The sequence below is a fragment of the Amblyomma mixtum genome, chromosome 5 (assembly GCF_055824585.1).
Source record: "Amblyomma mixtum isolate Tamu chromosome 5, ASM5582458v1, whole genome shotgun sequence".
In the NCBI taxonomy this organism is placed as follows: domain Eukaryota; kingdom Metazoa; phylum Arthropoda; class Arachnida; order Ixodida; family Ixodidae; genus Amblyomma; species Amblyomma mixtum.
In genome coordinates, this window is record NC_143016.1 from 35,911,802 (window position 1) to 35,939,449 (window position 27,648).

Below are 27,648 nucleotides of genomic sequence, written 5' to 3' on the forward strand. Positions count from 1 at the left end.
TAAACCGGACACTCAAGCGATATTTATACAAGTTGTGTATTTTTAGCACACCACTTTGTAGAAAGAGATCTTTGCTTGGCGAGTCCCAGGGGACATTGTAAACATGACGAAGGAACTTTTTCTGAAAAATGTAGATACGCTGAAGACAGCTAACCGTAGCTGTGCCCCACACTAGATGGCAGTAGTTTAAATAGGAGTAGAAAAGTGAATTGTAGAGGAGTAACTTTACTGTTCTTGGAATGACGTATCTGAGCCGACTTATGACTCCGGTTATTTGAGCCAGTTTCGTGACAATATGGTCCGTGTGGTGTTCCCAAGACATGCTGGAAGAAAAAACTACTCCAAGGCATTTAAATTGTTCAACTATGTCTATACGTCGCGAGTTTAGTTTAATCTCGATGGGGGAAGGAAGTACTTTGTTTTTAGGACGAAATATGACAGCTTTTGTTTTCTTCTCATTTATACGCATGTATCTTAATTGATTCGGACCACTTTTGTAATTCACTCAAGGTGTCATTGCATTCCCGAACAAGGAGATCAAGATCATTTCCAGTAAAAAAGATGCTAGTGTCGTCAGCGTAGATAATAAATTTTGCGGCGGAGTTAATGTTGGAGATATCATTTAGGTACATATTAAAAAGTAATGGTCCCAATATACTACCCTGGGGAACGCCAGAAGTAACAAGTTTTAGTTCAGATGTCACATTGTCTATGTTTACAGCCTGTTTTCTATGCGAAAGATATGATTTCAGGATCATTTGAGCCAGTCCACGAATACCACAACGCTCCAAGTTTTTCAGGAGTACACTGTGGTTTACTAAATCGAATGCCTTCGAGAAGTCCACGAAGACACCAATAACAAAGGCCTTATTTTCAAACTGTGTTAGTATATATTCCTTTTGTTCGAGTAGTGCTAACTCGGCAGATTTATTTTTACAAAACCCAAATTGATTAGGTGACAAAAGGTCATGTTTATCAATAAAATCAGACAACCGTGTATAGAGAACTTTTTCAAAAGCTTTCGAGAATATTGGGAGTATCGATACTGGTCTATAATTTCCTAAATCATTGCGGTCTCCTTTCTTATACAAAACCGTTACTTTGGCTATTTGCATTTTTTTAGGAAATGTGCCCGTAGTGAAGCATAAGTTAAATATATCTGCAAGAACAGGGGCAATAACTCTTATAACATGCTTGACAGGCCTCACTTGAATGCCGTCAATGTCACAGCTATGGCTGTTATTTAGGCTTTGTACGACTGATATAACCTCCTCTGTCGTAACTGGGTTCAGAAATATTGTGTCCCTATTGTAAGAGCTAAAATAGGTGTTGAAATCACTTGACAGGGTGTTATGGGCAAGGGTGGTAAAAAAGTTGTTGAAGGCATCTGCCAACTCTCTGCCGGATACATCTTTGTTATCAAGCTTTAAAGCCCGCGGGGCAGCCTGTGGTTGCTCACGCCTCAGTAAGAAATTCAACCTTGACCACAACAGATCGTGGCGACCATTTTTAATTTCAAGAAATGTCGCGAAGTATTCCGCACGAGCGAGACGTAGCTTTTTTGTTAATCTATTTCTGTATTTCTTAAAAATGCTTAGGTCATCTGTTGAACGTGTGTTTAAAAAGATTTTGTACAGTTTTTCTTTCGTTTTAATTTCTTGGCGCAACTCAGAAGATATCCAAGGTTTGCGAGTTTTACGCTTTATTGCACGCACTTTTAGCGGGAAAGAGGAATGGTAGAGCTGTTTAAATACTCTGAGGAACTCATCGTAAGCCTCATTTGCGTCACTGGTAACGTCAATACTATCCCACTCAACTTGTTCTAGTGAACTGTGAAATGAATTGAGGGTAGCATTGGTTATACTTTGGTACTTCGCTTTCTCCTGTCGGTACTTTACCAGTCTAGTCTTATTTATGCATGAAAACACTGGAAGGTGGTCACTGATCGCACATGATATTACGCCCGACTCAACTATCGGTTGGGAAGTGTTCGTAATCAGCAGATCAAGAAGTGACTCACTTTCTTGTGTTACCCTTGTTGGATCGTTAATAAGATTAATAAATCCGTTCAAGGCCAAGACTGCGTTAAAGTCTCTAGTAGAGGAGTTATCCTTCAACATATCGATATTAAAATCACCTCCAGCTATTAGAGTGTATTTGTTATCTGTTATAAATGAAAGAAAACAGTCGTAAAATTCCAAAAACCTAACCATATTTCCCTTCGGTGGACGATAGCAAACCGAAAACACGAACCTGCCAGTACAGGCTGATAGCACTTCAAAATCTTCAGTAATAAGACTGTACGAGTCCAACTTGTCGCATTCAATGTCATCTGACACCAGTAAAGCCACTCCACCCCCCCGGAGGCCGGAGCGGTTCAAGTAATAAGTTTTGTAATTGGTCATCCTGGAAACGTCGGAATCATCTGTGCTCCAAGTCTCACTGAGCATGATCAAAGAAAAAGGAAATGAAAATTCGCCAAAGAACTCCTCTAAACACAATATCTTGTTTTTTACAGAGCGTGCGTTCAGGTGAATAGCGTTAAGCGTTGTCAGCGCAACACACGAAGCAGTGCGGTTCAAGTCACTCGGCAGATAATACATCTGCTGCATTTCGATTATGTTTCAAGAAGAAACTCGAACGATACCATGCTGAGTGCTATAGCCGATCCAAATCGCTCTTTCCCTTCACATGAATGGCACTCATTCCCTCACTTCGCCTAACGAAAACCTTTCCATTGACATACCAAGTGAACTTATAGCCTTTTTCTTTGGCACAGACTTTAGTTGCCTGAAGCAGTTCTCTATTTCGGCGTGTTAAATTTTCTTGCATGAAAATGGGCGGGTCGCTATCTTTTAAGTTCTTCTTCTTAAGTTCACAACAGCAACACAGTTAACGGCCTCACTTTCAGAGCCCGCAGTACAACATACGCAGAAGAGGTCGCGGTTGCTGTCGCGGCCTCACATTCCGATTCAAAATACATAATCACCGACTCGCGAGGGGCCTGTCGGAACGTCGAACAAGGCTGCACTCCCTTCCTAGCCTATCGAATCTACCAAAATTGCATGCGAGATACGGACCCCGCACACCGTTACCTTATATGGGCCCCTGCTCATCAGGGGTTGGCAGGAGAGGCAGCAGACGCAGCCGGCCGCGCGCTCTCTCACCGGGCTGTTTTCTCCTCCCCACCTGATCAGGAACCCGATTTTAATCCAGTCTATACGTTCAAAGATATCCCAACCTACTATCAAGATAACCATCGCCTTTACCCTAGCCCATGTAAAGGCCTCAAGAAGGCGGATGAGCGGCTCCTTCTCCGCCTCTTCACCAATACATTGCTGTGCCCGGCAGCACTAAAACATTTCGACCCCTCTTTTAGCGGCAACTGCCCGCACTGTAGTGCGGTGTCTTCGGACACCTATCACATGGTGTGGGCCTGCCCCTCCAACCCTGCCATTCCCCCCATCCACAACCCAACCCGGGAGGACTGGGAGGCGACCCTGCTCGGCTGCCACGACTTACAGGCCCAACAAGCTTAGTCCGGCGCGCCCGGGCGGCGGCCACCGCCACTGGGGTCCCATACTAGGGACCTCCACCTAGTGTTTATAAGGATCGGTCCCTTACGGGCTGATCCGAACATACCTCCTGTCCCTTCTGAATAAATGTTTTCACCACCACCACCACCTGCCTTGTGCACACTGGTGAACAAAAAGTCAGAAAATAGGAGACAGAGATGAAGAAGCGCGACGAAAAACTTAGGCTACCTCGCCCTTCTAGCGAAAGGTATCTACTGGCGAAGCCATGGCTTGTTTTGACGTCGCGTCTGTGTTTACTGCATCTACGTGCGAGTGTGTCTAGCCGATATATAAAACACACTGAGAACTCAAGCGAGACAGTTCCTGCGCTTTTCCTCTACTCTCAGCCAATACCGTTTGCTCTCACGTTCGCTGCACTTCGAATGACAACGGTCGACTTTGTAGCTCCAGCTGATGTCCCTGTGAAAGGCAGTTGTCGTCAGTAAGAATAAGGATGTGTATACCACTGCAGCGAGCAACGGGTGAAAGGCGGATGCGGGAGGGAGAGGTCTTAATTTTGCTCACTGGTGTAAACGTTGTTCGCAGCAAATGCAGATATATTAGGCAAACGTTCGAAACGCACAGTTTGTTACGGGCTGTTCTAGTAATATTCATATCTAACGTGAGATGTCATACCGTGAGTACCACAGCGTAAAGCGAGTGAAAAAAAAAATTATTGATCGGCAAAAAAGGTGGGATTAGTGGGTAATCAGCTGTAATAAGTTAATGGCGACCTCTTCGGCTCGCTCGGCAGCCAAATAAGCGGGGATGCAGCCGCTGCACGCCTCGGACCCTGTATGAAGCGCACAGAGAACTCGGAAGGAGAAACGAAAGGCCAGTACGCGAAGAAATGCTCACCAAGTCCGCAGTGGCGAAGGCAGGCATCCTGTCTGAATGCGGTTATTCTATTTAATTACAGAAAGAAAAAAGGGGGGCTCCGGCCACAGAAACTACCTCATTCCCGCCAGACATCTCCAGGCGGCAGGCGGAAAATAAACGGGATTGAGTGAGGAATAGACAGGAAACAAGAAACGAAAAGCGACAGTTGTTTTTTTTTTTCTCGGTTTCTGGTTAGGCATTTGGCTCATTCCTAAAAAAGAAAACTCGAACACAACCACATACTAGCGACTCGTGCTACATACAGTCGCATTCAGTACGACACGCAGCACGCGTAGCCAGAGTTTCCGTCACGAAGTTGTGCGAGGCAAGTGGTAGTGGAAGGTTGTGCTCATAGCTGTCAAACAAAAGGGCAGAGCTTTCTGCGCCATGCTTGACGGTGCATTGAATTGTAATGAAACGCAGGCCTCACTAAAGGCCACCGTCGGCCAGGGCGTTGCAGTTCGTACCGAGTGCGGCTGTACCTTACAAAGCTGGGTTCCTTGCTGGCATCCTCTCTGCTTGAGTACTGAATACTCCATACGTGCTACTAGGTGTGATAAAAATAAGACCCGCTGACCCGGCCTTAAAACGCCCGATAAAACTACTGAAGAATTGGAATCTGTAAATATCTGAAGTGCTTCAGCAAGCGGGAATGGTAGGCCACACACACAGAAAAATTTGCATAAAGGCGACCAACATGCAAGGTGAACAGTTGCCTTCGAAAGTCACTGGCTCGCCACTTTTGAAACCGCTATTGCGAAAAGTAGGACATGCGTAGAATAAAACGCGTTGCTATTGCGCTTTAAACGGCAGCCATGATAGGTATCTTCCTCAGCGATCTAAAAGCAGCAGTCTGGCTAGCCTGACTGTAGCCCCACGCACTGCAGCTAGCTGTGCCGCTATTCACGTACCGCCAGTCCAGTGCCAATTCAGCGCGGGATTATCTCCCGAAAAATCAACAAAGAAGAGGCTTATCCGGGAGCATGGCATATAATAACTTTCCACAACGCGCTACGCCCTACTGACTAGGACGAAACCAAGTTATAGACAACGCATTTTTTTTCTTTCCCTCCCGGAAAGCGACGCACGGTGCATCCCTTGTGGGACCACAGTGCTGCCTAGTTATTCAAGCCCACGCACTGGTGGCCCCCTATGCGCACCAACCTATTCCGTCCGGATAGGCAACGCTCGACCAGAACGGGGCGACGGACGCGCGGACAAAGACCCCCTGCCGCCACCCGGGTGTGTGTACTACGTGACGTCGCTCCGCGTGACTTCTTTGTTTACCGTCGCAGTGTACGCGTATGTGCGCGTGCAGCGGTGGTCAGGTTGCAGCGGCGGCATCGGACAGAGAAGGGAGGGAGCGACGCTCGTCGCCGCCAAACTGGCCGGGACGACCCGAGGGAGCAGTGTGCGAAAATGGCGTTCACAGGACGCGGAGGAAGTGGAAGCGCAGAAAGGGGGAAAGAGTGAGAGAAAATAGCCGCGACAACCTCTGGGTCGCTCGGATACGGGAGGCGGATACGGTCCAGAGGAAGCGGATGAAGCAACGCGAACTGAAGGGCGGGAATAATAATAATAAGAAAAAAAAAACAGAGACAGCGAGAGAAAGATGAGCGCGGGTACAGGGGACTTCAGAAGGCTCGTCATATACGCGGTTATGCGTAAAGAGCTCGCGGCTGCGTTGTCGACCGAGTGCGGATGAGTGACACGCGGACGCGAGAAAGAACGAACAGGAAAAGAATGAAAAGAGGGGACTGCGGCTCGGGAAGAGCGGCGGCGCGGTTCTTTGTCGACGCACAAAGGCGGCGCGAAACTGGGACGGCGAAATAAACGTGCGGTCAACGGGAGACTGGCCGGAACACGACGGTCGAGGAGAGCTCCTTTCGGGCTTGTGCGCCGACGGCTGCTGCGCCCGCGAACAGTCGTACGGTGCTCTATAAAACAACGTAGCATGTTCTCATCCTCATTTTTTCGTCTCTCTTTTTCTTCACAAGGAGCTACAGAGGAGAAGACAGAGTTCGGAGTTCATGTCAATGAGAAGCCATTGTGAGAAAACTGGATTCGCAAACTCTGCTTGCATATAAATGCGGCCTAGGCCAAAACCATGCACCGCTAGGCGCCTACGGGTAAGTGCGTGTGCGACTGGTTATATGCGCATAAGCCTCTGTGTCATTTAGGATGCGGGGATGTATGACACTGTACCTTCATGTCGGCTTTATTTGGCGACCTAATTTGTATCAGTGATCCAACGAGAGTCGAACGGGTGGCGCTGCAGTTGATTCGCCCGCATTTTCCATGCACGCTGATGTACACGCTGCGACATGACGGGGTCGCCGCCACGCGTGTCGCAGCGAGACGACGTTATCGGTGAGAACAGCAAAAACTCACTAACCTTCATAGCTCTGTGCTTAGTCTAAGTTTGTACCGGGCTGGGCTTAATAAGCGCTTGCTCAATACAGTTGACCTTATGGCGCGAAGATGATGGAAACTCACTGAAGACACGGTGAATGCATCTGTGTTTCCGTCTTTCTTGCGCTGTCCAGCCTGAGATGAAGCAACTGATACCAACTTGCCCAGCTACCATTTTAATTATTAGTCTTGCTGCACGTAAATAGTTGTGTGACGTGGCGAAGCCCAGGTGAACTGTGCACGGTATTGTTCGATTTCTCCACGGCGTATTCAAAGCAGGAAACAAATCACGGTTATGACGTGCTCACGCCCAAACGCATGCGTTGTTGGGAAAGTATGCACCGCGCGTCAGGGCACTCATCTTCACGGTATGCCTCCTGAACTCAGCAAGGCACAAGACAACATTCCTCCCTGGCAGGAGTTGTTGCGATCTATCCACTCCGCCTGAAGGGTATGACGCTATAGCGTTAACGGGTCCGTTAAACTGAAAATTGGTTTTGAGGAAATGAAACGACGCAGTATCTGTCTCACATATCTCGGTGGACACCCGCACTGCACCCTAAGGGAAGGGATAAAGGAGGGAATGAGAGAAGAAAGGAAGAAAGAGGTGCCGTAGTGGAGGGCTCCGGAATAATTTTGACCACCTGGGAATCTTTAGCGTGCACTGACATCGCACAGCACACGGGCGCCTTCTGCGTTTAGCCTCCATCGAAACGCGGCCGCAGCGGTCGGGTTCGAGCCCGGGTACTCCGTTTAATTCAATTCAACAAAATTTTCTTTCGAATTTTTTACAAATATACAAAAAATGCGAGAGCAAGCAACAAAAAGCTGCTGATTAGCAACCTGGCGAAGCGGCCTGAGGTCCTCTTTGCGTATCACTTTGCAGACGCGCATACTGCTCTTTCTTTCACCATCACATGACGATTAATCTACCCTTAAAAGTGTAGTTCGATAGCATTAGAGATTCCTCAAGCAAGTCCTCCTCTGTCGTCTATAGGTTCTGCGTACACGCCATATATGCGGAATTGTCCATTCTCTCGTTTACATTTGTAGATAGCGGGGAGTCCTCATACCACTCCAGGTGGTCGAAATTTCTTCAGACCTCCACTACGGCGTCCCTCATAGTCTGAGGCGCTTTGGGACGTTAAACCCACCTAAAACCAAACCAAACAAACCAAACTATCATACCACTCCCGGCGCAGTGGTGCAATGGTTAAGCAATGCGCCACTGCCTGGCAGGTGGCTGTTAAAAATACAGCCACCGATGGGACTTGTGAGACCTGGGGCGCGATTACGAGTTTTCGTCTCAATTTTGAGACTCTGACGTCAAAATGACGACACCGCGAGTTGTTGACCGCGGAATCAACCAATTAGCAGCGAGGTTGTGGTGTCTAATAGTAGGGTTCCACCCAGGAAGCATTTAGTTGCGCAATAAGGGACCGTATACTAAAGTTTTGCTGTAAACACGTCGTTAATAATTTGAAGAATGTTTTATTTCGCTAACAAACTATGTTTCAAACTCAACGACAGAAGCAAAAGAAGAAGCGTCCTCAAGTTTGCAATTAAGTTTGCTCTTCAGTCACTTTTGCTGCCGCGAGGGTGCGCTGACGCTGGAAAAGCGTCGGTAGCGGCGGCTAGGCGGCGTGAGCTGCCGCCTGATTCAACCGATTCAGCCTTATCCCTCCACGCACATATTCAGCCATCGTAAACATGGCAGCCAGAAAAAAAATCAGCTGATTCGACGGCTGTCCTCTTTTTTTACACATTACGCAGAATCAAAGTACTGCGCAGACGTCTTAAGTGCGCGGAAAAATCTGTTTAAAGGGAGTGATTGCTACGAGTCTGCCGAGAACAATTTGGAAGGAGCGCTTGGCTCGAAAACCGGCGAAGGCAGCTTTAAGGCAAGTTCACACTGGCGAGTTGCAATCGTCGCGCTAGTATTCTAGGCGACCGATTTCGGTCAATTAGTTACGGTTTGCGAAGCACATGTAAAGCGGGGAGGGAGCGTAATAAATCGATTTAAGCCTGTCGCGCGACCTCCGCGACTCGCCAGTGTGAACTCACCTTGCTGCTATCGATGGCAAATGTGCTCCAAGGGCGATGCGTGATTCTATTTATTTTTGTTCCGAAAATACCCGGCGACCATGAATAATCACACTGCAGCAACTGCCGACATACGGAAGCAGACCGGTGCAGCTGATGGGAGCTTGCAATCTCACAGCGGGAATTAAGAGCCGGCACGCCCGGTCACTGCGGCAACAATCACTCTTCCGCCTCGTAACCAACTCATGCCGCCCGCTTCGGGTTAAGCACTTGATATTCGTGTTGGTGGTGCCGTTCCGTTCGGATGATGCTCGGATGACGCCGCCGGGGATACTGCGGTGGCGAAAGTTTATGCGAAGGAAGTCCACCTTCGCCGCCGCCTTGTCTTGAGGGGTCTCGCCGGAAAGCGCGCACCTTCTGCGACTTAACTTTGACAGTGGTCTCCGCAACTCACCGCAAACACTTGCACAGTCGGTTGGGCTACGCCGACGTTTACTTCATTTCCTACGGTGTCTTGAAACCCACCGGCGGCGAAGGCGCGCACAGGCACTTGCCGCTCCACTGACCGCGCACTCACCCGCACACCTCCAAGTTCAACGCCGAGTTCGTCGCACAGCCATTATGCTCCTTCCTATGTCAAAACGTCGAAACAACTCGTCCGGCACGTCAAAACCGTCTTCATGCACCCTCTTACACCGCTGCTCGCGCGGCCACCGGCCATGTAAACAACCGCCATTTTCTGTCTCGAGCGGTTTGAGACCACTCGTTCTAGTCGCAAGAAATCGTCTCAATCGGCTCGCATAATTAGGTGAGCAACGTCAACACTTTTTGCACACTTATGACGTCTGCCGGTGACGCAAAAAACCAATATGGCCGCTGGTCACGACCGACCAATAGGAACGGGGCAAATGAGACACTTTTTGAGACACTTTCCGATTGAGACGATTTTGAGCAACTCGTAATCGCGCCCCTGGGTTGATCTTCCCAAGAAACCTCTCGAGACCAAACATTAATTTAACTGCCACCTGCCACAGTGGGCAGGCTGTGAGAAGTCACAAGGTCACGTGAGCTAGGCGGCAGGAGGTGGTGGTTGGCGCTGCAACTCGTCCACATGACGGAAAGACGATTAAAGGAAACGTAAGACGCGAGAAAATGGGGCTGCAGGGAGCGGCACCCGGCGACCTTGAACGAGTTGTGCCAGCGCCGCCACCTTGGTTATGTGCTAAGTATAGTACTTGTGGTATGCACGATCTATGGAGCCGGTGAATCACACGCGCCGATTTTCGGGAAGTGTTCTATCTCGACTTTCCCTCCCCCTCCCGCATTCCGAAGCCCACCTCAGGGCTGAGGCACGCCCAGTAGACGACTCGATTTAAACGGGACACCCAGGAGACCTGCCCGCACATGACGCGAGCGTGAGTGATGCGTCAAGGCACGCGCGCTCAGAAGGCACGAAATTTGCAAGCAGCGAATGCATTGCCCAAGAGTCTGTGTACATACAAGCGCGCACACGGAGAAGACATGCAAACATGCGGCGCGCCCACCACGATCGACGGGTATGCCGTCCTGTGCAAACAGAACCGGTTATTCAACCTATATGCGTGCGTCCACTTTGGACTTAGGTTTAGTTACACGATACGTTAACTGGACACACTGTGTCTTCACGGGCGCAGAAAGAGCGTTGCGAAGTCGTCACGCTCTCGAAGGACGCGCGAAGACTAAGTTACAGAGTTCTGTTTAGTTAAGTTTTTTTTTATTGACATATAGTGCGATGGAGCTACCGGAGGCAGAATTGTTATATGTGTGCACTGAGAGAAAAATAAAAAGAAACTCATTCAGTTACCTTGAATGATGGGTAACTATACTCGCAACGTAGGGTTTGCATTCTAGCTGAGTTAATTGGTAGCGAATTTTTGAATACAGGGACCCTATCGATTAGGGGTTAAGGGGAAAAGCAGTGCACAAGATAATAACCCGATGGGGCATTATTATTGTGTGGATGCGCACTGGCGCCCTGCTATTCCCTTATCCCCCTCATCGATCGGGTCCCTCTATTCTAAAAGTCTTTAGTGAGTTCTCCGCATACTGTTATTAGACAAAAAAAGAAAGGAGGGCCTTACGGGTACGGCTTTCAGTCGCATCTGTGCTGCGCTTCCCCTGATGATAGCCAGTCATAGGGACTTAATTTCGCGAAAGTCCACTGTGGTTCGAAGCCTCGGGAAATAAAAATAAAAATTTCTTTTGTGGAAGGTAGAGGCACAGTAACTTTCTCACTTCTCCGTGGACACGTCAACAGCGCCGTGGGAGAAGGCAGGAACGAGATAGTGAAAGAAGGGAGAGAGAAAGAGGCGCCGTAGTGAAGGGCTCCGGATGAATCTCGAGCAATTTGGGCTCTTTAACGCGCCCTGATATCCCACAGCACTGGGGCGTCTCGGATTTCGCCTCCGTGGCCGGATTGAACTCACGTCCTTGGGCTCAGCAGCCAAGCGAAGCTGCGGGGCACCGCGTGATTGGCTGAAAGGAGAGGAGGCTATGAGGAGAAAAAAACTTTATTCGAGGCCAGTACTAGGGCTCCGTGAAAAAGAGCGCTTAGCGCTAACTGCGCACTCGGGCACACCAACACGACGTCAAAACACGTGAGCCCAGCTGTCGACAGTATATTTATCCTCAAGTAATGCGCGGAATATTTTCCTTTCTCCCCTATTTCGTCTTTTGCGCATCTCACAGCGAATCTCCTGTGGGGCGGTCCGAGGTCGCGGGGATGCCGCACGCTTACTGTTGCAACCGGCTAGTAATGACGTTGCTCGCGCCAAGAGCAGCAGATATGACGTTAACTGCTCTGGCCGCGCGCCCAGCGCGATCTAAACTGCCGCGCTCCCCGCTCGCATCTCTGTTGGCATAAGCGGTGCGGCTGCCCACGAGTGCTCGGTTGTTTTTCGATATGCATTACAGCTGGAAATCAAAGCCGGAATTACATAACGATTCCATTTCAATTCCATTCTTCATCATCCTTAGTCACTGTCTGGGGCATCGCCACTCCATCGCCGGGACCACGCAAGTCAGCGTATAGTAGATGATGACATTGGAACAGAATTGAGCAAAAAGAATTACTATAACGCCCTTGGTAATGCTTTCTCCTTTATTCAGGCAGCTGATTAAAAGCTTAATGTCTTTATTATTCACAAACTCACTGCTGTGAGAGTTCCACGTGTTTGCTAAGAACACCCCGTAAGCGCAAAGCGACCCATAGTTCGCCTACACAGCACTCACGAACCAGGCTCTGAGAACAAGACTTCGTTGAAATATACGCTTTCGCTTTATCCTGTGCTGTGTGTAACTCCGATGGAATGCATTATTTTTGGCTTAAAACAGGCCACATACACTGATGGTGACTGATTAGACACTGCCGGTGGGAGAATGCATATCAGCACCGTGTCTAGTGGTGTGCCGATATTAGCTTCCTTTCGATTTTGATTTTTTTTGTACAGCGTATATACTAGTTTATATCCTCAGTGATCCTCAGTGATGTGTATACAAGAAAGTAAAATCTCCAGAGGCGAATAAGCGCAGTTTCGAAAGAAAGATATTTAAAGGTCGTTTTAAGAGCTTTTCTGAAGCATTCCGTGCAAACCTGCCGCACAGAATGACCTGTTTTATGACGAAAAAGCGGTTAGCTGCAAAAGCAGGCCAACTAGTGCTTCGGAGAAGGTTCTCCGTGCGAGCGCATCTCCCCGTTTCGTGTATAGTGTAAGGGGCGCACTGCGACCTTGCGGTCAGTTTCCTGCGGAAGTTATCGCCAAAGCGGAACTGTGCCCGTGGACGCAGAAGAAAAAACCGATGACGTCAATTTTGTTGCACTGCCGTTATTCTGGTTTCTGGGTAGAAAAAAGAACGAGAAAACTGAGACTTCTTTGCACGCGGTTAACGACGTATAACAAAGCGAATGAGTGAAAAGCTTTTATTGCTCTTTTGGAATGGGCGACTGCGGCAGCGTGTGCTCGGTCCGCCATCCAGTACTGGTCATCCGGGTTGCAGCTGGACGGCGCAGCCTGTCACTGCAACAATGTGTGTGTCGTTTGGGATTGTAGTGACTGCTGAGTTGTTATGGAAGCCCCATGTTGTGAGGTAAAGTACTGCTTTGTCCCCGTACCAGTCCCGGTATACTGTCGGGTGTATCTTGTTGAGAAAACATAGTCACAGGTAGGTGTCAGTGTGCAGTTGCCTACAGCGAACCGACTACTCCCTGCTTAGGGTCGACTGAGGAAAGAGAGGGAGGGGGGGGGGGGGTGCATGTCTCCTGCAGACACCTCAAAGGTCCTCCAGTACGCCTCTATGTTTGCTCCACAGGTCAGGGTCCTCCTCGTCAACAGCTGATCGGCTCGGCTGGTGTAGCCTCGAGCCGCAGCATCGACATCCTGGTTTCTCGTTAGCTCGATGTGTCCTGGTGCCCATATTATGTTGTGATGTTCATTATTCTGCTGCTGATGTAATTTCGGCACGCAGCTTGTGAATCCAAGATGATTGTGAGGGATTCCTGCCTTCTGATACCGTTGAGGACTGCGAGAGCGATCGTGGCCTCCTCTGCTTCAGTAGCAGAGCAATCCCTGAGGGGAGACGCTGGTGTGTATAGTTCTGGTATCCTGCGCTACGTTGTTCGATGGCCCTGAGGCGTGCTTCCCGTCTACCTTTGTTTAGGTGTGGGCGCATGTGCCGAGGAGACCGTGTAGGAGGTCCTGATGGTCGAGCCGTTGTCGTTGGCCCGAGGAGGTGTGCAGCAGGCGGTGCTTCTGAGCAACGCCACCTTATGTTCCTCAAAGGATTCAGGGGGCCTTAAGCGCTTGCCTGTTGATGTTGCTTGAGGGAGCAAGGATACGTGCGCGGTGAACGACCACAATATGCTTCTTGGTTTAACACGCTCTGAATACGAACTCGAAACTGAATTTTCATTTCACCCTCGGTATAATAGTGTATTTTCTTTTCAACCGAAATGTGCACTTAGTGTGCTCGACCGCACGTTAAAAACAAATGATCTTAGGGTATGTTGAACATCTGCGGCATTTTTTATTAAGAAAGGGCAAATCCTGTTTTTAGGGAGAGGAAAGGCGCAGTAACTGTCTCACTTCACGGTGGACAGTTTCCTCACGTGGGAGTGAGTCTGGCGTCTATACTGGTAAAGCCCTCCGCCTCCTCTTGGCAGTGGTCATGGCGTCCAAGTGTTTTCGAATGCTTTTGCCAAGGCAACATCTCTTCGTTTTTCTTTTCGTGTACTGGGACGGAAGTCATTCTTGTTACTTATCATGACTGCAACAGGCCAGTGACGTCACATAATGTTTTTGTCTTCATCAAAGCAAGAAAAAATGAAAATCCGAGCGTCCAAAGCAAACGTATACATTCGCGTCATGACATTGGAAAATCAGAAAAACAGAAAGGTAGAGCAGCTGTGGTTACCGCATGGGCACATTTTAACTCGGTTCTTGACTTCAGCCACTGATAGAGAACACACACTGCATAGCCCACGGATGTCTGCCTATAGGTGGTTCAGTGGTTAGAGGGCTCGGCTGCTGAGGGAGTACCCGGGTTCGAAGACGGCCGCGGCGGCCGCGTTTCGATGGAGGCGAAACACAGAAGCCGACCCACACATAAGTTGTAAAGATCCGCAGGTGGTCGAAATTATCCCGAAGGCCTCCACTACGGCCGTCTTCTCTCTTCCTTCTTTCATTCCCACCTTCATCCCTTCGGCGCGGTTGAAGTGTATTGAGAAGTGGTGTAGTTACTATGCGTCTTTCCTTTCCTCATTAAAATTGGCTTTAAAGCTATAAGAGAAGGTAGACTATTCTGTTCGACATAGCCTTATAGGTGGCCCTTTTCTGCTGTTTTCGCTGCTTGGAAATGAACAAAACAAACGAAAAAACACTGACCTTGACCTTCAGGCAAAACAAGAAAAGTACTACTGACCTTGACCTCCGCACGTGTCGTGTATGTATATTAACTAGTCCAGCATCTTGAAGAATCCCGCTGTGGAAAGCACCAAAGAAAACAGCGGCAAAGAACCGCCGGCAAGCAGCCCGCGTGCTCGTGTAGTGTTGAAAACGAGAGGAGCCCGGAGGGGGAGGTTCGCAAGGTGCGCCTCGGCGCGTGACGAAAAGAGGGAAGCAGGGCTGAATCACCGGTCCCGACTTAGGAGGCTGGCACCCCGGGATAGCGGCTGGGGGGAGGCTGCTATACCGGGCTGTCCAAAAAGCGCGCGACGCGGACGCAGACGCGGCGACGCACCATGCGCTATCGCGAGCCCCTGGCACGGGGTCCGACGTCACCGAGAACGCGACGCGCACGTCACCGGCCGACGCGAGACGTGGTGTGACGCGCGCCGAGACCGCGATGGAGCAGAGGCCTTCCGCCCGGTGTCACCAGAAAGAGTCGACGGCAGCGGCGACGGTGCGCCAAATACGAGTGCGTGGAAAGCTCCCGCAGAGGTCAGCGGGGGATGCGCAGAAGCGTGTAGCGTTCATTCATGGATACGCCGCCGGGGTTGGAGGAGCGTGAAAATGGCACTACGGGTTCTGTTCCCTCGCTTTTATCGGGGCAAACGCAGCCACGTCTTTTCTAGGGGTTGTGAAAAGGATACGCAGAGAGGGCATCCGGTCGCACGAGGCCCTATTTGCTACGAAAAGCGCGCGAAATGAAAACGAAAAAAGGACGCCCGTGTGATGTGCAGTAGAAACGCACGTTAAGAAGAAACCAAGTGGTCGGAATTAATCCGGGGTTCTCCACTGTGGCGCATCCTATTAACCCCTCCTTCATCCCTTATTCCTTCACGCACAGCGCTCTTTGGGCGTCAACCTTGTCCTTGGGGGCGGCAGTCAGTGCACATTTCCTTTCCTCACCACCAATTGTAACATCTAATACTATATTGCGTATAACAGAACCAGTGTGCGCGGCGCAGCGAAGAGGGAAACGAAGACCAGCTTGCAGACTGAGCGCATGCAGATCCATCGTTGCCGCTTCCTACCGACCAGTCATCGGAATGAATAAACACAGCTATAATTAGTAGTATGCCCGCACGAACGGTAAAAACAACCGGGTGATCACATCCCAAATGCTACAGCGGCCGCTATCTCACAACGAGGAATGCTCGCAATCGGTGCTCAAACAGAGCGGTGCATGCCACCGACAGCGGACCCCCATCGAGCAAAAGCGGAGTTCGTTCATACGGCCATGCGACAAGTGTTTACGCAGCACTGTACAGAAGGCTGCACGTAGCTCTGTAGCGTCGAGAACGACGGACACGAGAAGGCGACAAAAGCAACAGGCGCTGCAGTAAGAAAGCATCGGCGCATGGTCAGCCGTGCTTGTGTACCAGCTTTCTTTACACTTGACAGTAGGTTGAGGTGATTTTTTCGCAAAAGAAGCGCGAGATTGGACGCTTATTCCACGAGCCAGACACCAGTGGTATGGTATGGTATGGTATGGTATGGTATGGTATACCATACCATAGGTGTGGTGTGGTATGTTGTGGTATGTTATGGTAAGGTATGGTACGGTATGGTATGGTATGGTATGGTACGGTATGGTATAGTGTGGTATGGTACGGGTGTCTATTCTGTAATTTACTATTTTTCGCACTAATGATCAGAGAACGTCTTTAGCGGCGCACCAAAATCGGCGTATGAACACAAGGTAACTCATTTCTGCGCAGGAAATTTGGAGCGGCATATGAGCCATTTCGCTCTCTAAATAAGGTGGTTTCGAGCTGGGATTTGAGGCAGGAACTGGGTGAGGTTTTGTTTGCGTGTGCGATCACGGTCCCAGAGTGTATGAGTAGTATCAGGATATTACCATGAGTATCTTCGGCGGGGGTGGTTCCGGTTTTCCTGCATGCAGTACATGTAGAGTTGCATGTTCTTGTAGCGCCGTTGCTTCTGCACGCGCAAGGAAGTAGCAGACCGCGAGCGCGAGCCCATGCGTCCGGCTCGAACGGCAGCCAACTTCTCCAGCTCCCCGGCGTTCGCCACACCGCGTTCATACTTGGCCCGTCGTCCGCAGCAATGAATATAGCGTCGCCATCATCTCTCGCCACTGCATGCCACATTCTAAATTCGAAGCGCAGCAAACTAGTTCGTACAAGACTTCAAAGTCTCAAGAAAGGTGGTCTGCGGTGATGTTCTGATTCTTCTAGCGCCAAGGTAGAGAACGTGTGCGCCACATAAGTGCGAGGCGACGTTAGCATTGCTCAAGCGCAACTGATAGGCGCAGTAAATCGCCGCAGTTTTGCAAGCAATGACTCTGCAGTGTTTTTATAGCGCTCAAACGTGCGTCCTCAGGATTAGGTCCCGGTCCGCTCAGGGTCCTGCTGCAGCGAAAGGCGCAGCGCGGTTCGGCATCGTGCCAGGCGCCTAAAACGCTGCGCCCATCGACGTTCTTTGTAACCTTCCCGCGGAGTGGGCTCGATGACAACCAGTGATCGAGTGGGAGCCACTCGCCGAAGCTCGCACTGCCGAGGAGGCGTCGCTACACGGAAAGCCGAGGAGGAAAACACGATGTGGAGGAAATAAACGCCGGCCAATCTCTCAAGGCAGCGAGCTTGTCACTGAGACATTGGCTTCATGGCAAGAAGCTTAGCCTTTTAGATTGCGGCAACGTTTCAGGCCCGACCCATTCGAAGCCTTCTGCGTTCGCCAGCAGAGTGGGAGAGGAGAAGGAAGAATAACCAGCAGGATCCTCCCATTTGGTTAGAGCACAATAGATGGAAAGCGATATAGGATTAGGAAAAGCGAAGTAGGTAGGAAGGACAAGTACTGCACCCAGGCACGCTATGTATAGTGACCGCCGCCCAGCTGCAGACGGTCGCTCGGGACACCTGGCTTCAATAACAGCAGCGGTGCTTTCGTAACCTGCGGCGCAGTTCTCTTGCGAGGACCGGGACTCAACTTTGTCTTCCCATCCGAGAATGGTTTGTCGTCGAGCAATGAGGCTTGCACGATTCTAATACAAAAAAAAAAAAAAAAAAACGTAGCGCAAGCGTCTGCGAAGGCCACACCCAACCGCAGTCGACAGTGCTGTTTCTTCGCACCGGATGAAAGAGCGGCACAAATCGGAAGCGACAGAGCTCGCATCCCACGTTGACAACCGACCGCAGAGAGTGGGCGACAGCGTTGGCAGAGTTGAGTTTTCTCGTCAGGGAGGGGGCTCATCAATAGAGTCGGAGATATTACAAGCCCTGGAAAAATGGCAGCGGAGAGCGGATCGAGAACAAGCCAGACTAATGGGTTGCACTTATCAGCCGTTGCGCGCTTGTTCGCTTTTCACGCAGTGCAGCTCACGAAGTATATTCAGCTTGCTCAATATGACTAGCAACACGCCGGACTCCATTGCGGTTACAGCTTTATGGCAACTGAATGCACCGTCACACAAGGCAGCAAACACGCGGGCACATTCCAGGGAACCCTATTCGTTCGATCAGCATGTTTATGTGTCGCGTACCTGCGCTGCAGGGGTCGCTGTGCTTTGCGGAGTCAGCTCCGACCGCATGTCCCGCGTTGCGCATGAAGTCAGCTCGATAGTATTCACGCGCCTCTAAACTGGCTAATCGCGCTTGCAATGCGTGCGTGTGGAATCCAGGCAGAGTTTATCGCGTATTGCCGGTTCGAAAGTCAGATCGTCGTTTGATTTCATTTTTGTTGTGTTGCTGAGGAGCAAATGAAGTGGAATGGCTTTGGAATAGCTCCAGCGGGCGAGGTGGGGTAAACCCCCGAAGCCTGAAACGAAGCTTAGCGCCCTGGCTGGTTGCGTATAGGTAGGTTGCTGAGCGCGGACGTCAGAGGGTCCCGTCACCTCGCGGCACATGCCCTGCCCACCAGGTGACAACCAACCGGCAATCACTCACGACGCCCGCTTCTCTCCGGGCCGTCCTTGCACGAGAGCGCTTGGCGACGGGGCCCCGACACTGTTCCGGCCAAGGGTTCCGCGGCGGGCAGCAACGCATTCTTGGTACGCGTCCACACACCACTCCGCATGACAGCCCGCTTGCGCCACCGGCGTCACGGAGATCACCTTCCGCCCTGTCGGCGACGCCTGCAGGGACAGCTGCTCGTCCGGCAAGCAGGCAGCAGACGCGAAAGGGAGGGGAATAGAAGTGTAAATCACTTAGCTCCAGGACTGCACCGGAGCTTGGCGCAGAGCCGCGCGGAGGCGACATTATTAGCGCGAGCGACAACCCAATGCTCGTAGGCGAGCGCAGAGATGTAATGGTGCTGCACATTTAGCTGGTTAAAACGAGCGCAGTTCATCTTCACGAAGGGTGTACACGGACGAAATGCAGAAAGCGTCGCGAGTTCGCTTTAAAATTAAAGTCGCTTGCGGGGGCAGACAAACTATCACCCGGACTTCATTTCCAATTCCACGTATTCCTCTCCCTTTGGCAACGCGTTCCAGTTTCATCATGACAAGTCCGATCCGCTATGAGTGAGACCAAATAAAATACCAACATAACCTCAGATGAAAGCATTATATGTGACTGATAAAATTGAATTGAATGCAAAGAAGAGCAAATTACTAATTAGCAATGTTCAGCCGCTCAGGTCGAGTCCGCGGCGCAACGTCACGCCTGGTGGTGTCCGCGGGAGTGCTGACGTGTGCGACGTGTTCCACAGAAGTTATTTGGGTGTGGGCGATAGAAGCAGTGAAAAAGGTCTTCAGATGGGAAAGTACGGGGGCCAGAAAGTGCGAAGCGTGAACGGGCGTCTAGTAGAAATGAGAGTATAAGCTTAGAAGCCACGAGTAAAAGAAAAGAAAAAACTGCTCTGTGCTCTGTCATAGAAACTTGAAATAAAAGGTTAATGCTTTAGCGAAGCAGAGAAGACAGCGACACGATATGCAGCCCGAAAAACGCGTGTTCAAAGAGACCTTGTGTCACAACTATCGCCCACCAACCGGCTGCCTGGTGCAAGCCGTCGAGGCACAGGGGCCGCTTTACGCTCCCCTGTGGCCTAAAAGCGAACGTTGTGCAACATTTATTTTTTTGAGGTCGGTCAGCCCGTGCGTGGTGCACGTGTGTCGGTGCGTCAGTACTCCAAAGGAACTCAAGGGGTTGCGGGTTTAAAACAAATATTTAATCGCATGCAGGGAAACACAAAAACATGTAAAAACAAACAGAGGAGTAGCCGAAAAACTATACAAAACGCGACAAGCAAGAGAGACAGACAATACAAAGAACACACAAATCCAATTACAGAGAACAAGAAGGCGTACAGGGCATGAAAAGAAGTAATATACAAAAAGTTAAATAGGAAAAAGAACAGAAAGTCCGACGGACAATTCACATACGGGGGCTGCGGCGATGACTCTGGTTCGGGTGGTTGTGGATGCGACGATGGCTCGACGGCGGCGGGCCTTGTGCGATGGAACGCGTGCCTCGGCGCGGTAACTCGGCCCTCCACGCCCGCAAACACACCACCTAACCTCTTCAACTGCCTATTTCCTCCCGACTGTCCAACCGCTCTCTGCAACCTGGACGGGCCGGCAGCTAGCATACCTCTTCCCTCCCCCTCATCATTGTGGCGCTTTTGTCAACGCGGTGACGACGGGGCAGAGGGGACGCATGAACCAGCTCAGCTCCCTCAGAGCGCCGCGCGGGAGAGCAGGAGGGAACGCAAAAGGTCAGTCTTCCGTGACAGGCGTCGTGGAGTCGGCTATGCCTGCATTCTCCACTTTAAAAAAAAAACAGCGCACCGGTACCACCGCTCTAGAACATACCACTCCTGGAATTCCAGTGTCGGCTTCGTTCGCCGATGGCTGAGCCCCGAGAGAATTCCTGACCAGAAACATTCCACTGGTCTGTGACACAGCCCCCCACTAAAGAATATTATACCATAATATTTTGCTAGGCACAGACCAACGCCAAATCGCTATCAACAACGAGAACATGGAAAAAAGGTTTTAACCGTTCCGCGTCACAAACACACACAAAAAGCAATGAGCACTCAAAAGTGGCATACATGTTACAACCTACAGCCATACAAGCGGCTATTCAATCATTTGACCACCGCACAGTCATGACAGTCTCTTCACACACGCAAGAGTATCTGCACTCGATCTCGCGGACGCTTGTCAGTTCACGCGCACCGCACTGCACTCACTGTCGACGTCCTCATGAAGTCCAATTCGGGCATCACATGACACGTGTCGCATCGTAACAGCATACAGCTTACATTTATATTACGACACAACGTCATCACAGTGGACACAGTCAAGGGTGTACAAAAGATCACTGCATGTAATCAAGACAGCGGACACACACACACACACAAAAAAAAAACTGACACTAGAAAGATGTGACCGCAATCTAAACAACCCGCCTGGGCCAATTAGTCTACCTGACTCATGTAGTCTGCCCCGACGTTATCACTCTCTGAAAGGGCGTCTCAGTGACTGGAACATTCGCACGGGGTGCCTTTCATGTGTGGCCTCTGGGAGTAGTCCGCTGGCAGGAGCCGCAGGACATGACAAAACGTTTCGCGTCGGCCTGCAGTCCCGGCCAGAAAAATTCACTTCGAACTTTGCGCACTGTTTTTCGGGGGCCCTGATGTCCTCCCATTACACCGCTGTGAGCGTTTTCGAGCACAGCTGTCCGAAACTTCGTGGGAACAACTACTTGAATGTAATCCTGTCCAAATCTAGACGTGAATTTGCGTTGGAGAAATCCGCCTTGGAGGAAAAACTGGTAGCTGTCTCCTTTTCTGCTGTGTACCACCCGATCCACTCGGTCAAAGCATGCCCGCAGCGTGGGGTCACGCTTCTGCTCTTGGCATAGGACTTCGCTGCTTACGTTTTCAGAATTGACCGACACTCTCAGTCCTCGTAGTTTTCCATTCTCCCGGGCCTGCCCCCTCGTCAGCACGGCGTTTGCCCGGTCATCATCTCTGTCTGCGGAAGCTGCTTTCCCATTTTCCCCGGTGGCGTCCACCTCCGCAGCGCTACCACTCCCTGGTGGCTCTGACCCTTTTGACGACGGCATCTTCACAGCCATCGTTTCTAATTTCCAACTGGGATCTGGGTCGGCGGCATGTCTGGCTCCTTCAACGTTGCCTAATACGAGGTCGTAAAGGGGATCTTCCACACACTTCGCACGGAGCCGTCCCTTGATGTATGGGGTGTCAACGTCGACCCAAGCCTCGGGAAGCATGAGAACTGACCGATCGAGGAGGTATACGGGAGATTTGAATCCTGTGAGATCGGCATCTTCGACCAGGCTCCTCCTCACTATCACCGTGTTGCATCCGGTGTCTCTAAGCACTCGAACCCTTTGGTTACCAACCAAACCGGTGACTACAGGAAGCTTCTCACTCATAGTTAAAGTCTTGTTAGACAGAGCGGCGCCAGCAACGGGAACCTTTGTCCCATTTTTCAATTCAATGTATCCGTCCTCGATACATACTGAAGATGATTCTTCAGCGCCGTCTGTTGGCTTCGTCGAGCCCTTCTGCCAACACTTCCAGCTAGTGTGGCCTGTTCGCCCGCACTTGAAACACTTCGGAGGTGGTCTGTTGCCCTCCATTCTGCCAACGCGGCAGTCTTCGGCTCGGTGGCCGAGGCGTGAGCAGAGGAAACATTTCTGAATTTTCAAATCCTTCGGCTTCGCAGCCGACTTGCTCTCGTATTTCATTTCGCCCCTTTTATCAGAGCTGCCTCTAACTGACGGCTCTTTCTTTGGCGCTTCACGTTTTGAAAAATTTTCCCATGCGTGAGCGTCCACGTACTGCTCCGGTCTTTCCACCAGTTCTTCGAGGGTAGGGTCCTTTTTCTCTTTAAGAAAGAGCTCCAGCGGTGCCGCACAGCTTGAAAGGAACTGGTCCTTCACCATCAGCTCAAACAAAGCCTTATACTCCTTCTTGGTGCTGGAAAGCTCTACCCACCGCTCGAGGAAGTTCCTCAGCCGAGTCACAAACTGGGAGCATGTTTCTCCATTCATGGGCGATGCCCCCTTAAACTTCTCTCGGAATCCTTCTTCCGTCAGCCGAAATCGCAGCATCAGAGCTTGCTTCAGCTTGTCGTAGCTCGTACAATCGGGCGCGGACATTCGGCTAAAAACGTTTAGAGCCTCGCCGCTCAAACACAGGCTCAAATAAGTGGCCCATTGATCCCGTGGCCAACCTTGGCTCTCTGCCACGCGCTCAAAACGCCTCAAATAGGCATCGAGGTCATCGCGCTGCTCATCGAAAACAGGCATAACTTTGTGCGGGTTCACTTTGTTCCCTTTAACCGCCCCTCTCTCTTCCGAGCCGGACCCGGAGTCTGTTTCAGAGACACTAGCGGGTTCCCGCCTCAACAACAACACCTCCTTTTCCTTTTCAAGTAAAGCCATTCTTATTTTGGATTCTTCTCGTTGCCTCTCCAACTCATGTCTCATACGTGCTTCGCGTTCGGTTTCCTCCTTGCGCCAAGTGCGTTCTGCATTTCTCTCCTCTCGGCGCCTAGCACGCTCCTGTTCAATCCACGAGAACAGTTCTTTCCCGTCAAAGCCGAAGCTTCTTCCCTGCTCGACCAGTTTGTCAAACTCGACCTCTGCCATCGTGCTCAGGAAACAGTGGATATCTAACCACTAGCACGACCCTCTCCTTAGTCCCTTCGGAGCCTCAGCCCCGACACGCGGCTGACCGGTCCTGTCGCGCGGACGCCAATTATTGTCACAACTATCGCCCACCAACCGGCTGCCTGGTGCAAGCCGTCGAGGCACAGGGGCCGCTTTACGCTCCCCTGTGGCCTAAAAGCGAACGTTGTGCAACATTTATTTTTTTGAGGTCGGTCAGCCCGTGCGTGGTGCACGTGTGTCGGTGCGTCAGTACTCCAAAGGAACTCAAGGGGTTGCGGGTTTAAAACAAATATTTAATCGCATGCAGGGAAACACAAAAACATGTAAAAACAAACAGAGGAGTAGCCGAAAAACTATACAAAACGCGACAAGCAAGAGAGACAGACAATACAAAGAACACACAAATCCAATTACAGAGAACAAGAAGGCGTACAGGGCATGAAAAGAAGTAATATACAAAAAGTTAAATAGGAAAAAGAACAGAAAGTCCGACGGACAATTCACATACGGGGGCTGCGGCGATGACTCTGGTTCGGGTGGTTGTGGATGCGACGATGGCTCGACGGCGGCGGGCTGCCGTTGTCAGAAGGGAAGGGGACTTGGCACCCGAAAGTGCCTTGTCCCAGGGTCGCACATAACCCATCAGCCCCTCATCATTCATACGACACCCGCGGCAACCCCCCCCCCTGGGCCAAGGGGGGACAGGGGGGAGATTTTTTGTACCGGGCGAAGGCCCTTCCCGGGCACGGGCGGCCGCTGTGTGGCACCTCCTGAAAAAGTGGACACCATACACAGAAGCGGCCGTAGTCACCGCTGCGGCTGCAAGCCAGCAGGGTGATCGGACCTCTGTCAAACACAAAAGTGTCGCATAGGACAACCATTCCCTGTGTGGTGCTCATAGTGACACAGAAAGTGTTTTACCATGAACCGTACAAATCACAGGTGGCCGGCACCAAGTGTCTAGAAATCTCTGCTCGCCGTGCACACGCCTTAGCCGTTGCAAATGGAACCAGACCTCCTTCCGCACTTTTGCAAGCACTTCATGGAGGCCCGGGACCCTGCTGTTGTAGGCGGCCGAACAGCGTGCCAGCCAGACTTGGTACGAGCACTCGACAAGCAAGAGCACAAACTGGTTAATGGCACGACCTGGTAACGGGTTCAAGTATCGCACAGTCTGGTACGGTACACCTGGAAGCTGGAACAGGTCAGCTACACGACGGAGGAGAGCTTCTGGAAGAAGACACTGTGAGAAGATGTGCACAGCGTCCTCTCTACCACCACAGAACGGACAGGTAGGTCGCAAGCTGGCCCGGGTGAACGCCTTGGCTTTGATGGGGAGGAATCCCCTGGCCAGACGGTACATGAAGGAGGCCCTGCTTGCTTCCAAGAAGTCCGCTGTGATTAGCTTCCAGCTTGGACGCTCGTTCAAGAGCTCGTGCTGGCGATAACGGGGTGGAAGCCTGGGGGTGAGGATCTCGACCAACCGTTTCAATGGAACCGCAACAACGTTGATGTCTGCCTTGACACTGCGGAGCTGCTCAAGGCAGTTGGCTGCCTGAGAGTAGAAGGCGGATGGAGAACCTGACCGTGGCACGCAGTGAGACAGCGTGCTCTGCGAGAACAAGCGGAGCCTAGTGCTTAGGAAGTATGAAGCAAGACTACGGGTTAGGGACATGTCCGAGCTCAGAGCTACTTGGGTCCACCTGACGTGCAAGGCTGAAGCTACGATGCCCAGGTCGGGAATGCCAAGGCCTCCCTTGTCCTTGGGCAGCTTCACTACAGGCCTCGCGACACAGTCTGGAGCTCCGTTCCAAAGGAAGCGAAAGAGAATTCGTTCCAGGCGGAGCTTCGTACGAGCCGACAGAGGTGTTATGCCGGCGACATATGTCAGTACTGAAAACAGGAGGGACCTCGTGACCGTAGCGCGAGCCGTGAGCGGGCATGATAGTGTCCCATATGCCCGAGCCCTGTCTACGATCCTGTCTTCTGCTATAGACCAATTGGACGGAGATAGACCAGACGAGTTGAAGTAGAAACCTAAAATGCGAACCTCAGCCTTCACGGGGAGGCCGTGAGCAGGCTGGGGGCTGGAGGGTGCACGGCCAAAATACAAGGCGGCACTCTTCGACCGATTAAGCCTAGCCCCACTCGCCCTGCAGTACCCCTCCATCACATCCAAAACAGAGGAGACTGAAGCCTCATCTGGGACAACGATGGTGAGGTCATCTGCATAGGCAAAAATGGGAGCTGGCGGGGAACCAGGTGGAAGCGGGAACCTATTGGTGCGACTGTCACGAGCCAATCTTTGGAGGAGAGGCTCAAATGCTAGGACGTAGAGGGCAGGTGATAGGGGACACCCCTGCCGGACTCCACGGCCCACATTAAAAGCCTCACTGACACGACCCTGTACACTAACTGAGGAAACTGGCCTGGAATACAATGCCCTGACCATATGTTGGAACTCAGGGCATATGCCAGCTTCATCCAGGACTTGGAACATGTATGGATGGCTAACAACGTCGAAAGCCTTCTCTTGGTCAAAGGAACAGAGGATTCCGGAGATGTTACGGGCCTCTGCCCACTGGAAGAGATCCCTGAGGGCAAAACCATGGAGCTGGGTTGAACGACCGGGGATGGAACAAGCCTGATATGGACCCATAATCTCAGGTAGAAACAAAGTAAGGCGCATGGACAGGCACTTGGCTATGAGCTTGTAGTCTATGTTCAGGAGCGTGATGGGACGCCAGGCTCGCAGGTCAGTGCGTCTCGACTCGTCCTTGCAAAGGAGAGTGATCAGCCCTTCCCGTTGAGTACCTGACAAGGTCCCCTCACTCAGGAGCCTGTTCACTAATGAGGTGAAAGGCCCCCCTAGCTTCTCCCAAAACTTGACATAAAACTCAGTAGTAAGGCCGTCCGAACCTGGGCTGCGGTTTCGATGGAAAGACTTAAGTGCCGCGAGGAGCTCGTCTTCTTCAATTGGACTACCTGAGACGCATGCTGGCTGGGATGGACTTTCGAAGGGGAACGATGCTGAGCTAGGAGGTGGAGCTGAGTACAGAGTGGAGTAGAACTGACGGGCCAAGTCGAGCACACCCTGAGGTGTTTCGACGAGGGAACCCGTCGCAGGATCGACCAAGGAGGACAGTGTGGTCTCAGTGCGCGCGAGACGGCGTCGGAGGAGGTGGCGTCTGCACCAATGTTCCCTCTCCCACCGCTCTGCACGTGAGATCACTCTCAAGCTATCCCATCGACGTTGGAGCAGCCTTCGAAGCTCGGACCTAAGCGAGGCAAGAGATGCGGCCACCCCAGGGCCCGCGGAAAGAGGCCTAGAAAGCAGGAGGATTGCGTCAGAGACGATGGTAATCTCTTTGCGCTCCTCGCGTGCAAGCCTCATTCCCCACGCCCTGAAACAGTCCCGCACGCCAGCCTTAGTGCTGTCCCAGCTGACACCGTCAAGTTCCACTGCACACGAGGCTGACAGAATGGAAGCTACCTCATCTACCACCCTCTGATCCTCTAGGAGCCGCGAGTTGAGGCGCCAAGTCCCCTTCACGCGGGGGGTCAGAGAGCCGTCGGCTAGGCGGAGGATGACCATCTTGTGGTCACTGAGAGCTAATGGAAGCGACCACATGGAGTGCATGCTGGGGGCGAGTGTCGGAGAGACATAGAGGCGGTCAATCCTGCTCTGAAGGCGTCGTCCGGTCCAAGTCATTCCTGACTGTCCCGGGCGAAGTACCCTCCAGGAATCAACCAAATCTAGCTCCTCCACCAGCCCCCTAAGTGCCTGCGCACCCTGTCTGTCTCTGCCAGGCAGCTAGCATACCTCTTCCCTCCCCCTCATCATTGTGGCGCTTTTGTCAACGCGGTGACGACGGGGCAGAGGGGACGCATGAACCAGCTCAGCTCCCTCAGAGCGCCGCGCGGGAGAGCAGGAGGGAACGCAAAAGGTCAGTCTTCCGTGACAGGCGTCGTGGAGTCGGCTATGCCTGCATTCTCCACTTTAAAAAAAAAACAGCGCACCGGTACCACCGCTCTAGAACATACCACTCCTGGAATTCCAGTGTCGGCTTCGTTCGCCGATGGCTGAGCCCCGAGAGAATTCCTGACCAGAAACATTCCACTGGTCTGTGACACCTTGTGATTATCCATTCC

At 51.4% G+C, this 27,648-nt stretch overlaps 1 protein-coding gene across 2 annotated transcripts in view; it reads right to left on the minus strand.

Moving 5' to 3' along the window:
- Positions 1-27,648, minus strand: part of LOC149341766 (dnaJ homolog subfamily B member 6-like) — a 155,827-nt gene that overhangs the window by 54,609 nt on the left and 73,570 nt on the right. The window contains exon 1 of one of the 2 annotated variants that reach the window (XM_089543939.1): positions 14,865-14,998. The exons of the other annotated variant lie outside the window; for it this stretch is intronic. The gene's annotated coding sequence lies outside the window, so the exon portion shown is untranslated. Of the gene's footprint in view, positions 1-14,864; positions 14,999-27,648 lie in introns of those variants that run through there. 2 annotated transcript variants of the gene reach the window in all.